The sequence below is a fragment of the Mastigoproctus giganteus genome, chromosome 14 (assembly GCF_048544385.1).
Source record: "Mastigoproctus giganteus isolate SK-2022 chromosome 14, ASM4854438v1, whole genome shotgun sequence".
Classification (NCBI taxonomy): Eukaryota; Metazoa; Arthropoda; class Arachnida; order Uropygi; family Thelyphonidae; genus Mastigoproctus; species Mastigoproctus giganteus.
In genome coordinates, this window is record NC_143588.1 from 40,397,446 (window position 1) to 40,409,865 (window position 12,420).

Below are 12,420 nucleotides of genomic sequence, written 5' to 3' on the forward strand. Positions count from 1 at the left end.
ATTCCTATTGTAGTCTTTGGTCTCCCATTACCTCCAGCTAGTTTTTTTTTTAGCTCTCTGGCATTTTGTCTCATGTTGTCCAGGTGATCTTGAGAGATTCTTGGCTACTCATTGAGAGCATTCACTACCTGGAGGTTTACAGGTCTGTGTTACTTGATTAGCAATGTTTCTGCCTAGCAGGTCCAAAGCATACTGAAGGTTAACTTCAAGAGAGCAAAATGGGTAGTCCTTGCACTTGATACCGTAAGTAAAAAGGTAAACCAAGCCCTAGGATTGTTAAGGCAGTATATCATGCTGTTATGTTCTTCAGCACTATATAAAAGCTTATATTTATGTTTTTTATTCTGATGCTTGACTATATTGCTTTGATTTGGTACTGTGTACACCAAATCAATAGGCCTCCATGACTGTATGGTTTTGAACTTGTCACTTGTTTGGAGAGTCCTGTTGATGAGTAGAGGAATTTCTTAAGGCCTCTTCAATTGGTATCGTAGTTAACCTATCTCTGGCAGATGGAGCAAGGTTTTTCCTATGAGTTATTCCATGTTTTTCTATGCTACAAGCAGATTAACCCTTGAACACACACAATTATACAGACATATATAAATGGCTGAATATATTCTAAGTTGTTGATGTGCCTAAAACTTGACAAAAACAACAATCATCAAATAAAAACATATCATATATATTGATATCATATATTTGGATCTTAGAAAGGTTTTTTATACTGTTGCACATGGAAGACTGCTGCACAAATTGGAGCAGTGTGGCATTGGAGGCAAATTGCTGCTATGGATAAAGGGATGGTTGAGTGGGAGAAGACAGAGAGTAGTAATCAATGGACATTGCTCTTCGTGGACTAATGTTATTAGTGGAGTCCCTCATGGTTCAGTGTTGGGTCCATAGTTGTTTTCTGTATTTATAAATGATATTGATGATGGTATATCAGGCTTAATGTCCAAGTTTGCAGACAATACAAAGGTTGGCAGGGTTGTTAAGGACACTGATGACAGTACGCTGCTGCAACAGGATCTAGAAAAGTTGAGCAGATGGGCTGAGAGGTGGCAAATGAAGTTTAACATTGACAAATGTAAAGTACTACATATGGGAAGCAGTAACCTCAGAGTAACGTATCAACTCTGTGGTACTACACTGACAGTGGTAGAGAATGAAAAGGACCTGGGGGTAATTGTGCAGGCAGATATGAAGTTTTCTGAGCAGTGCAGACGATCTGCAAGAGTAGCTCATGATGTCTTGTCAATGATATACAGGAATTTTTCTAGCAGGGATAAGGAAGTGATTATCCCTTTGTATAAGGCAATGGTCAAGCCACACCTTGAGTACTTTATACAGGTCCGGAGGCCTCATTTTAAGAAGGAAGTAGATCTGTTGGAACAAGTACAGAGAAGGGCAACAATATTAGTGAATGGAACAAAGGGTTGCTCTTAAGAAGAAAGGCTTAAGTTTTGCAAATTACAATGTCTGGAGACTAGGCACTTGCAAGGTGATCTGATTGAGGTGTATAAAGCCTTGAATGGTTTGAGCATACTCAATGCTGATGGGATACTTCCTCTTGCTCACCTAAGAGGGCATAAATTCAAATTGAGGAAAGATAAATGTAGGATAGATGTGTGGAAGTTTGCCTTTAGCCAGCTGGTAGTTGATTGGTGGAACAGACTTCCATCTTCTTCTTCTTTTTCTTCTATCTTTTGTTGTGGAAGTTGATTGCCTAAATAAATTTAAGGCTGAGCTGGACAGGTATTTGGAAGGAACAGAGGGGTGAAATGGGAGTTTTTTTTTTTTTTTTTTTTTTTTTTTGGCTGATGCTGCATAAGCTTGCTTTCTTGCATTGTATGCCTCTACTAATGCTAATGCTAAAAACTTGAAATGATGTCAGAACCTGTAGTCTGAGAGTTTTGATTGCCCCAATTTTTCATCCCTTAATTCAGTAGGTTATTTTTGGTATTTCATTCCTACATTTGTGCAAATTGCAATGGCAACTTTTAATTCTGCAGACTGCAGTTGTGTTAACAACAACAAGAATTTGGCTTTGTAGTCTGAACCCACATTCTGAGGTTGAGTTAGGCACCAATTATTCTTTGTGAGCCTTGTTATAACATCCCCATGTTGTGTAACTGCAAAAACGCCAAAAATGATGGCTTTTCTTCTTGCAGATCTGAATGGTGCAATGGCAGTAATCTCTCGCAAGGATTTTTTTCCTACAAAGAAGAGGATACTAATGTCAACTTTGGTATTGCTTCTATACATTGCACAGTTGTAAATATCATATGATTTTTATCCCATGTGCTTTCAACATCACAAAACTGCAACAGGACAGTGCTCATAGCAGTAGCATTCTGTATCTGATGCATAGACATGACTGTGCCCAACAGTAACCTTGAACAACATGCCCTTTGTAAACTTACTTGTTGAATACTATTTGAGACTACTTAATTTCTTATGCCTTTGTATACCTGTTGTGAAGGGAGCCATGAACTCTCACAGTTTGGTAATATAATGGGGGGAAAAAACTCTTTGTTGCAGCCTTAGCATTCTTTAAGCAGGCTTGCAAAAGGCACTGGGCCCATGCAAGAGTAGTACTGCTTGTATGACTGTTTGAGCCTGCTCTTCAAAGAATTGTTTTCAAAGGATTTTTCATATTCTGTGAGGTGTGATTGTGCAAGCAGATATGAAGTTTTCTGAGCAGTGCAGATGGTCTGCAAGAGTAGCTCATGGTGTCTTGTCAATGATATACAGGAATTTTTCTAGCAGGGATAAGGAGGTGATTATCCCCTTGTATAAGGCAATGGTTAGGCCACCACCTTGAGTACTGTATACAGATCTGGAGGCCCATTTTAAGAAGGATATAGAGCTGTTGGAACGAGTGCAGAGAAGGGCAACAAGATTAGTGAACAGAACAAAGGGTTGCTCTTACGAAGAAAGGCTTAAGTTTTGCAAATTGCAGTGTCTGGGAACTAGGCACCTGCAAGGTGATCTGATTGAGGTGTATAAAGCTTTATTGGTTTGAGCATGCTCAATGCTGATGGGATTCTTCCTCTTGCTCAGAATAATTGCCTGATAGGGCATAAATTCAAATTGAGGAAAGTCCGTTATAGGATAGATATATGGAAATTTGCCTTTAGCCAGCAGGTGATTGATTGCTGGAACAAACTTCCATCTGTCGTTGTAGAAATTGATAGCTTAAATAGATTCAAGGCAGAACTTGACAAACATTTTGAGCGAGTGGATGGGTGAAATGAGAAGAGTGTTTTTCTTTTCTTTTTTTTTTTGATTGATGCTATATAATCTTGCTTTATTGCATCATGTGCCTTTGCTAATGCTAAAATTGCAGCTTCTGGAGACTAGGCACCTATGAGGCGATCTGACTGAGGTGTATAACGCCTTGAATGGATTGAGCAGGCTCAATTCTGATTCCAGCCAGCGGGTGGTTGATTGTTGGAACAGGCTTCCATCTGTTATTGTGGAAGTTGATAACTTAAATAAATTTAAGGCAGAACTAAACAAACATTTGGAATGAATGGATCAGTGAAATGGGAAGTTTTTTTTTTTTTTTGTGGCTGATGCCGTGTAAGTGGCTGTAAAACTGCTAGCTTGGGGGGATACAAGGACTGATAGATTAACAGTAGCCACTGGCAGAGGTGAAAGTGATTTTTGCACTGCTTCTATTGGAATGAGCGGCAGCCTGGAACAAAAAAGGTGCAGGGGATTTCAGAGACTGCTGGGAGTCATTGCGGAACAAGTAAATACATGGGTTGTGTTAGGGTAGCTAAGAATAGGAACAGGTGCATGTATACTTGCGTGTACACCAATGCTAGGAGTTTGGTAAATAAATTTGATGAATTTGAGGGATTGCTCAAAGCATCAAAGGCGGATATCGTTGGGATATCAGAGAGAGACGTGGTGTCACACAGATATAAGAAATGCAGAACTGGAATTTGGGGAGTACAACGTCTACAGAAAGGAGAGACAGAATAGGAAAGGAGGAGGGGTTATGCTATTAGTTAAGAAACACATAAAATCCAAGGAAGTGAAGCCAGTCGACATCGCTGGACTGTCGAGTCAGTTTGGTGTGACATAAGCTGTTGTTGTTTTTATTTGGTTTTTAGCAGCATAAGCAACTAAGGCCATATTGATCCGGGTATATGCGGTGGTCATTCCCTGACCTTTCCGCATCCTCCGTATTTGGTGGTCACGGGCTCGAACCCCGGTCTAATCAAGAATTGTGTGCTATGCACTGCTGCTCCTGCTCACCTGGCTACGGAGGCACCTGTGACATAAGCATTGGGAGATCAAAATTGAGAGTAGGAGTGTGCTATAGGCCTAATGACTCTGATGAGTATAATGAGAAACTGTACAGGGATATAGAGTGGGCCAGTAAATCAGAGAGTCTTATAATGGGGGATTTTAATTTCCCATATATTGACTGGAATTTATAGGTTGGTCACTCGCACACTATCAAGGTTTTTTGTGGATTTATTGGATGATTGTTTTCTACATCAGCATGTTCAGGAGGCAACTAGAGGGAGTAATACTCTTGATTTGATTATCAGTAGTGATTCTTCATGCATTAAGAATCTGCAGATAAAGGAACCACTACTTGGCAGTGATCACAGTGTGCTGAAGTGGGATTTACTCAAAGAGGTAACTACCATCAGGGGTAAAGGGAAGGGTTATTGCTTTCGTAAAGGTGACTACGATGGTCTGAGACAGTATTTAAATTCTATACAGTGGGATCAACTGATGATGTTACCAACAGCAAATTCAAAATGGGAAGCATTCAAAGAACTTATCTTGGAAGCTACTAGGCTTTACATACCAACTAAGAAATATTATCCAAGGTTTAGGCCTAAATGGATGTCAGATGAACTAATGAGACATATGGCAGAGAAGAAAAATGCATGGGATACATATAAATTAACACGTGACACAGAAGCCTGTAATAGATATAGTTGATCTGTAACCAAGTTACAAAGGAGGTTAGGCACGCGAAGGCAGATTACGAGAAATCTTTGGCAAGGGATGCAAAGAAAAACAGCAAAGAGTTCTTTACTTATGTAAACTATAGAAGGAAGGGGATGAATCAGATTGGTCCACTTGATATCGATGGTTCAACTGTTGATGATCCTGCTCAGGTAGCTACAAACTAAATGAATATTTTGCATTGCTATTCACATATGAGGAGTTATTCAGGGAGGGGAATGCCACAGGTGTATTCAACTCTGGCAGTAATCTAGAGAATCTTGTAATAACTGAGAGTAAAGTGGAGGAGAAATTGTTGAAGATAAATACAAGAAAGGCACCTGGGGTGGATGGGATCTATCCAGTTATATTAAAGGAGGCAGCAAAGGAAGTAAGCAAGCCCTTAGCCATAATTATGAGAGCTCCCTTGGACTCAGGTGAGGTACCCATAGACTGGAGATGTGAAAATGTGACCCAATTCAGAAAGGAGGATCAAAGGCTGACACAAGTAATTATAGACCTGTGAGTTTAACTTCTGTTCCAGGAAAATTAATGGAGGCACTTGTTAAAGAAGCACTGCAGGAATCATCTAAACAAGACTTCAGTTATAGCTCGGACACAGCATGGTTTTGTTAAGGGGAAGTCTTGCCTAACCAATTTGATTGGATACTATGATGCAGTCACAAAAGAACTGGATGCAGGGAATAACGTTGATATTATATACTTGGATCTTAGAAAGGCTTTTGATACTGTTGCACATGGAAGACTGCTGCACAAATTGGAGCAGTGTGGCATTGGAGGCAAATTGCTGCTATGAATAAAGGGGTACCCATAGACTGGAGATGTGAAAATGTGACCCAATTCAGAAAGGAGGATCAAAGGCTGACACAAGTAATTATAGACCTGTGAGTTTAACTTCTGTTCCAGGAAAATTAATGGAGGCACTTGTTAAAGAAGCACTGCAGGAATCATCTAAACAAGACTTCAGTTATAGCTCGGACACAGCATGGTTTTGTTAAGGGGAAGTCTTGCCTAACCAATTTGATTGGATACTATGATGCAGTCACAAAAGAACTGGATGCAGGGAATAACTTTGATATTATATACTTGGATCTTAGAAAGGCTTTTGATACTGTTGCACATGGAAGACTGCTGCACAAATTGGAGCAGTGTGGCATTGGAGGCAAATTGCTGCTATGAATAAAGGGGTGGTTGAGGGGGAGAAGACAGAGTGGTAATCAATGGACACTACTCATTGTGGACTAATGTTGTTAGTGGAGTCCCTCAGAGTTCAGTGTTGGGTCCATTCAGTGATGGACCTTTAACTTTGGGGGCCCGGAATTAAAACTGTTTGGGGGCCTACCCAATTAACCCAAAATTGGGTTAGTTGTGGCGACTCATTCGCCATTTTGTCGGAAAACTCTTTTTTTTTTTTTTTTTTTTTTTACCCTTTTTTAAATAGGAAAAATTATATGCAACAGACATTGAAGAACTTTTTTATTTTATTTGATGCACTTGGATATAGAAACTTTTATATACAGTTTTAATGAAAAAAGGTTTTGTATACATAACAAACATCAAACATAAATAAAAAATAAAATGTATTAGATATTACTTTTAGTAACAAACAAAAAAACGAAACAACAAATTCTCAAGTCAAGAATAAAGACTAAGAAAAAAAACAAAAACAAAAATAATACTTATTCTTAAAAATAAAATAAATAAAACATTCTAGGAGTTATATAATATAAGTATTTTTAATACATTAAAGACATTTAAAGAGTAACTCTTCTGAATTTTTGCGCTGCAAATTCTTTTATTTGATCACCACATTGTAATTCTTTGGTTAAATCACAGTTTATGGAAAGAATTAATAAATAATTTAATCTTTCATTCGTCATTGTTGTCCTATATTTGTTTTCTATATAGGACATCCTGGAGAAGGATCACTCCACCTCACAGCTGGTGATTGGCAATGGCAAAAAAATTTTTAAGATTGTATAGCAATTCGGAAAAACGTCGACAAGTTTCTTTTCATAAATTAGTTTGAATATATCACCACATGAGTCTGGCTTAAGTAGGATTTTAACTGAATGCATTCATTGACTAAATGTTCGTCTATGTCATCCGAATAATAGTCAACAACGTTACGTGCACTTTCCAAGTCAATATTTTCGATATTAATGTCTTGCAAATCCATTAAAAATTTGAATCTTTTGCTAAATTCCCCCTAGACATGGCTCTTCTGTATAAATCCATAATCAACTTATCTAATGCAACGTTTAGCATATCCCATTTAAATTTTTCTGCTCCATTTAGCAAAACTTTCTCTGTAGATTTGTCCGAAAATTTTGAAGTAATACGTCTTTTTTTTAAATCACTGTATTCTTTTTCCACACTAATACTTAATTTTTTGGCTGTCTCCCGTATTCGTTTACTTTCTGATCTGATTGTTCTGGTATGTTGCTCACGAACGCTTCTAATGGCATAATTAATTTCTCACCTTCACATATGTCTAAGCCTGGGCTCTGCACTTTTTTGTTAACTAAATTGAATCTCTCTAAAATTTCTTCCCAAAAAACAGTTTTAAAAAAATGCAATTTCAAGTTTCGCCAAATTATTATATAAATTCCATGCCTCTCTTTGAAAATCAAGTTTCTCGTCCATATTGTCACTAAACACAATATCATATGTTCATGATATTGCCGTAACTATTTTTTAAAGCTCGAACAGCATCATAGTGACAAGACCATCTAGTCTGGCTTAAACTTTTTATCGAAAATTTTAGTTTTGTTTCACGATTTAGAAGCTCCCACCTATGAGTAGTTGCAGAAAAGAAAACATATTTGTTGCACTACTCCAAAAAAGTTCACAATTTGAGTCGCAACTTTAACCGCTTCCCCACCAACTAGATTTAGGGAATGCGCAGCACACGGCACATAATCAGCACATTTATTTTTTTGTTTGAGATGTGCTTGCAAGCCATTGTATGTATCGGCCGGACATGTTTGCAGCTTTGTCAAAAGACTGTCCTCTACAATTATTCAGTGGCAGTCCATTTTTTTCTAGAAATTCTTGTAAGGAATTGAATAAAGATAAGCCACTGTTACTAATTTTGATGAAAGATACACATCTTTCATACACTTTTCCCTCAAAACAATATCGTACTATAATAGCTAGTTGGTAATTGTGGGACAAATCTGGTGTCGAGTCCGTCAAATTGAGTAGTACTTTGCATCGTCACTATTTATTTCAGCTATAATTCTTTTTATTACTTGTTTTCTCATAATCTCTATTATTTGTTCATAAACTGTTTTTGATAAGTACGAAGTGAAAGGCTTTGGTCGCAGTTCTCGTTGTTGGATATGTTCGCGCATGAATGGATCAAACTCTGCTAGCAATTCCAGAACCCATAAAATTACCATTGTGCAGAGAGCCAAATATTTCCTCGTGACCTCTGAATGCTAAGCCGCTTACACTTAAATATTTCACCACTGCAATAACACATTTTAGGACATTGTGGTAATATTCCATATCTTTTCTTAGTTGCTTCTGCAACTGCTTGTCAATAACAGACTTATTTTCTTTACGTGTTAACCATACTAAAAATGATTTCTTATGTTCATTAGAATTTTCGTGACTTTCTAAACAAGGTCCTATATGTTTCCAGTTAGAGAATCTGGTTGTGTATTGAGAAGGGACTTTACAGAAAAGTTTGCAGACTAGACAAAAACCACTTCTCATACTGGTAGAATAGCGCAACCAAGATCTTTCCAGTAATTGAGCATTTTTTATTTTTTTCGTAAAGTACTTATTTGAAAATGATCTGTTTTGTTCTTTGTAATTCCTTATTGAAACTGGATATATATTTTTTTGGATCTTTATTTTAGAAATAAGTCATTTCACGTGAGAGACAGTGATTCATAAAATTATCATTTAACTATGTAGGCCACAAACCTGGCGCCTCCGTAGCCAGGTGGGAAGGAGCAGCAGTGCGTAGCACACGCTTCTTGATTAGACCGGGGTTCGAGCCCGTCACCACCAAATATGGAGGATGCGGAAAGGTCAGGGAATGACCACCGCATATCCCGGAGCAATATGGCCTTAGTTGCTAATGCTCCTATAAACCCAAATAACAACAATAACAATAACAACAGCCACAAACCTACGTCAACATATTTAGCAAGCAACTCTGCATTTTCTAAAGCCTCTTCACCATTATTTTCTTGCAAAACAGCAACAGAGACTTCAGAGAACTGGTCATCGTCTAGGTCTTGTATATTTTTGTCTGGTACTGAGTGTCCGTCAATGTCAACATTGTTTTTAGAGGTTCTCGGTTGTGATTCTAGTTCTAGTAATTCTTCGTTATTGTTATATACATTTTGTTGTTTTTTTCTGTGTCTCTTCAGTTAAGTTATTCTCTCTTTCGCTTATTATTGCACCTATATCGTTTAGATTCTCATTTTTATTTTCCAATACAAAAAAATTTCAAATTTTTTTGTATTGAACACCCTATTGACCTCTTTATCACCCCCATGTATGCAAATCTGACTACAATTTTCAGAAAATTCCAATTTATAGGGTGTGTAAAGCGATTGTTAGCAGAACATTAAAGCCACACATTTTGTTTACAAAATTTAACAAACTGTTAATGAGCATACAACATTTACATAAATACAGCATTTACATAAAAGAAACAAATAATTACATACAAGCTTCCTAATTTCATATACATATGTAAACCATGCTACAATACACTACACTACACTACACTACACTGTCTATCTGTCTCTCTCTCTCTCTCTCTCTTCTCAGTTATTCTCAATATGAGAATTATTAACATCAGTTTGTATCAGTTGTGTTTTACATAAAATTCACTTCACAATGATTACTCAATCATTCTCTTACCTTACCATTTTTTTTTTTTCTTTCTCTTACATCAATAATATTTACTTCAGCTCTTATTACTCCTTTAGAATCTTTGTTTTAGCCTCTCACACATAAAACGTATTACGTCCGGTACCCTCTTATCTCAATAACATTCCTTATAGGTCACCCATTCTGCCTTAATTAATATCCTAGCCACCTTAGTTATCACCTTAGTCATCCCTCTTTACTCATGAGGTTTATCTATTAATAAAATTTATTTCTCTTTACACCTTATCTGATATGTTACCTTGTTTGGCACTTGGCCTAATTTAATGACATAGGTTAACCTATCCTTACAGTACTATCCTTATAAATAAAATTTCTTTGCTAATTCCTTTACATTATTACTTTGATTTTACTACTCCTGAACCACCCTTACATTTATTCATAATCATTAACAACGGAATGTTCCTTTCTTTTACAAGGACTATCACTCAATGGCTTACAGAGCTAGGTTATGAGTCCTTGAGTTCAGGATTCAATAAAGAAACAAGAAACAGACTTACTTTCCGACGCTGCCGCTACTTCCAATGTCCCCACGTTCAGGTTTCCCACGCGGCTGACAGGCTTACTTCAGTTTCATGGGCTCTTCGGTTTTCCTTCGAGACTCCTGGGGGCACTCCGGTTTTCTTTCAAGGCTGACAGGCTTACTTTCACTTCTGGGGCACTCTTGACATGATGCACCTTCTTGTGTAGACGATATATTTACAGGTGTACATACCTGGCTCATTCTCTTTACAAGGGCCTACATTACCAAACTCACCTACCTCCACTTCAACCCGCACTCATGACCTTCTTTCTCCCCTTTGACCACACCACACAGTAGTCAGACACAGAATGCTCTTTTCTCTCAGTTTTTCTTTCCCCGAACTTTACTCTTCCCCTCAAGTTTGGCACGCCTCCCCCCAACTAATCCTTCCCCTCTGTTTAAAATTACGTTCATTTCCATTTGCCAACACAATTCTCCCAAGCTGTCTCCTTAGCGCACAAACCAACCCTTTTCTCAAACTTTCTTATTTTTTTCTTACAGGCAGTATGACCCTTTCATGTCCACTGGCAACCTCCAAAAACACTCATTTTCGTTTCACACCTTTCTCTCTAAATGTATCAGAACACCCAAAAATCAGTCAGCCTGACGCCATTTTTAATTTGACGCGAACACTGGACGTCCACTCTTTTCCTGTTTTGGCTCCAACGGTGTCATAGATCAAAGGAGGCACCTTGTATAATCCCACTTCATGTCTTATTGTTCTTCCTTAAGCAACCCCTTTGTGCCCGTTCTCAAATGGCACCCCTTTACTTAGTCCTGCTGTCGCCGTTTGCTCTCTCATATTACAGTATTTGAATTACTTGTTTACCCTTTGCTACTATTCTCAATTCCCATGCTTAAACTATCCCATCACTAAATCTAGGGTTCTTCAAACTTTAACATTACTTCTAGCAAAACAATTATTTTTATTTTAAATTTGTAAGATTTTACATCTTACATTGTCATTGTCAAGTAGGCAAGCTTATAGCTTACTTCAAATAAATGGTGTCTAGTTATTTTTATTATGGCTCATTTCGAGGAAATGAAAAAAACGATTGAATTTACATGCCGAAAAAAGATTTCTAGAGAGTGATTTAACTTATATTTATTTAGTATTTAGTAAACTTTACTGATACTTACCAGTGAAGAAACGAAGCACGTGAACAGTACACTTCACCGAACGAATGACTATTTAATATTCAACTATATTGTACTATCATCATCATCATCAGCCATTTTCAATCCACTGCAGGATGAAGGCCTCTCCAGCAACTTTCCAGTTCCTTCTGTTTTGAGCACTGGCCATCCATTTACTACCCACAAACTCATGAATTTCATCTATCCATCTCCGCCTTTGTCTTCCAGGTTTTCTTCTAGCTCCTGAGGTTATGTATATTGTACTATACATAACCTCAAATGTCAAACGGTGAAAGTTACGCTTTAGAGGAGCTAGACTTGCACTCCCCCCATTCTGACGTTGCCACATTATTTGCATAATTGACAAATGACAAAGTATATTTTGATTTTACCGACAGAGGCGATAGAAGACAAAGCTGTATTTACTGTAATTTAAAACATTGATATTTGATATTTTATTCAAATCCAATAGTGTTGCAAACCAACGATTTAAACTTTATCTAGGTACAAAAAAATTTTGTATAATTTATTTTTTCTTAAATTTTTAATTTAGATTGTTTTTATTTTTTTTTTACCTCGGAGGGGCCCTTTGATTGAACGGGGCCCTGGGCTGTAGCCCATAAAGACCATGCCTAAATCCGCCCCTGGGTTCATTATTGTTTTCTGTATTTATAAATAATATTGATGATGGCATAGCAAGCTTAATGACCAAGTTTTCAGACCATACAAAGATTGGCAGGGTTGTTAAGGACTATACTGATGCAATGCTGTTGCAACAGGATCTGGAAAGGTTGAGCAGATAGGCTGAGAGGTGGCAAATGAAGTTTAACATTGACAAATGTAAA

The 12,420-nt window shown here is 37.5% G+C and overlaps 1 protein-coding gene across 1 annotated transcript in view; it reads left to right on the forward strand.

Moving 5' to 3' along the window:
* Nucleotides 1-12,420, forward strand: part of LOC150075078 (uncharacterized) — a 275,156-nt gene that overhangs the window by 115,831 nt on the left and 146,905 nt on the right. The gene's annotated exons all lie outside the window — the stretch shown is intronic.